This window comes from Coffea arabica, chromosome 2e (genome assembly GCF_036785885.1).
Source record: "Coffea arabica cultivar ET-39 chromosome 2e, Coffea Arabica ET-39 HiFi, whole genome shotgun sequence".
Taxonomy (NCBI): domain Eukaryota; kingdom Viridiplantae; phylum Streptophyta; class Magnoliopsida; order Gentianales; family Rubiaceae; genus Coffea; species Coffea arabica.
Genome location: NC_092313.1, coordinates 35,988,902 through 35,991,140, shown reverse-complemented (window position 1 = coordinate 35,991,140; position 2,239 = coordinate 35,988,902).

The window sequence follows — 2,239 nt, the reverse complement described above, 5'->3', positions numbered from 1 at the left end:
TGGGTTATATCCTACCAATCTCGACAGGTTCGAGTTTTATTCCACTGACCGTTTTCATTTTCGTTGGGTTTGGGTTTTATCCCACCAACCTCGGCAGGCTCGGATTTTATCCCACTGAACCCACCAACCTCGGCAGCCTCGGCAGGCTCGAGTTTTATCCCTCTGAACCCACCAACCTCGACAGGCTCGAGTTTTATCCCACTAACGGTTTTTATTTTTGTTGGATTTGGATTTTATCCCGCCAACTTCGGCAGGCTCGGGTTTTATCCCACTGACCGTTGTTTTTATCTTTGTTGGGTTTGGATTTTATACCACCAATCTCAGAAGGCTCGGGTCGTATCCTACTGACTGTTTTATTTTATTGGGCTCGGGTCTTATCCCACCAATTCGTTATTTCCGTACAGTCAAATTTAATTTTCTATTGACGAGTCTCAGCGTCCACCACGCACCCTTCTACCTCCCTTCTTGGAGCGTAACAGCGTCTCTCCATGCATCTTTTCTAAATCATAACAACCTATTTTTCTTGACTATTTTGATCCATAATTATGCTTTATCATTCATTTTGCATTTCATGTTTAGAAGTTCGGAGAGCTCAGACTTTTTCGACTTTGCAAAGATCATAGATGGTCAATGTACTTGCTTCATTGTGATTCACTTAACTCGAACTACGTTTGACCTGATTCCCTTGGCGGGATACGAAGGCAACTCTACATGAGTTCGGTCACGTGTTTTGTAATTTCATTACATCTTTTGTTCAATAATTTCAGCCAAGTGTTGGCTTGTTTATTTTAACTCAAGTGCAGTTAGAAGAGACAGATAAGTAATATGGTGTCTACGTCTTTGTCTTCAGTTTCTTCGAAACTCTAGACAAAGAGGGGCAAGTTGTAGAAACCAAATTTTTGTCAAATTTTAATGTTTTCTTGAATTTTTTTTATTTAATGAGTTGTCTAATTTCTTGCATTTTAATGTGTATTTTTTTTTTCTTCTCTCTCATTTTTGTAGGTTAATTTTAAGAAAAGAAAATTAAAAAAAATCAAAATAAAAAATCAAACTAAACTTACATATTTTCATCATTTCCCCTACCAAATACACTTAACCCATTCCTACACTCAACTTTCTTCACCTTTCTAGTCATTTGGTAAAAGTCATCATTTTTGACCAAAGACACACACAAACTACTCCCTCAATCTCCTCTCTCGGCTCTCTCCCACACAAGACAAGAAACAAGCAGACACAAGAAGAAGAAAAAAAAAAGACTCCACTCTTACTCTCTACTTCGTTTTACTCTTGGCTCTCAACAGACAAAACACAAAAGAGAAGAAGCAAGGCACTCATCCTCCCAAGTCACTCTCGGCTCTCTGCTCTCTCTCTCAATAGACAACACCACAAAAGGAAAACACTCTTTCTTCCCCAAACTAAGACTCGGCTCCCTCTCTTTTCTCTCAAATACTCGCACGCAACAAAAAAAAAAAGAAGAGGGAGGGCAGCTATCGGTCAAGGCTTGGAAACTTCATCAAAAAAAAACTTCAACCGAAAGATTTCCATATTTATTAAGGTATAGTTTTATTTTTGTTATGTTAAATTAATGCTTCATTGTTTAGTTTTCTTTCGTTTCTGCTGGCTTCCTTGGTTATTGTTGTATTGGTAAAATTTGGGAATGTCATTAACCAGATTAGGAAAAGAAGAGTGATTTTTTTTTATGCATGCTAATTGTTTGACAAAATACCATAATGAAAATGAATTAAACTAGTGAATATTTTGTGCTTATTTCTAGTGAAATAGACGGGTGTAGTTAGTATGTGGTTTGAAAAATGTTGAATTATTTAAGTATTTTGAAGTTTTGAGCGTTAGAGGCATGTAAATATTTTTTTTTTCTTTTTTGGGCTGTTTTGTTTTGATTCGTGGTTTGTTGTTGTTTTCTTGTTAAACTAAGAACATAGTTGCATTGTAGAAATTACAAGTAGTGTTTTGGTATAAAATTTACAATTTTTGGGTGAGATTTTAGTTATTTTTAGGAAGCAAAAATCGTGACTGTTTTCGGCCATTTGATCACTTTCGGGTCGTTTTTTGTAAAAACTAACTCCGGAAATGGAATCTACGCGAAAAATGGAGTGGGGGTGTATTTTGGCAATTTTTGGTGACCGGAGAGGTCGGCGGCGGCGGTCCAGTGGCGGCGGCGCCACCGAAGGCCACCATAGCCGCCACAGGGAGAAGCTTCAGTTTTCTTGGTAGAGAAGAG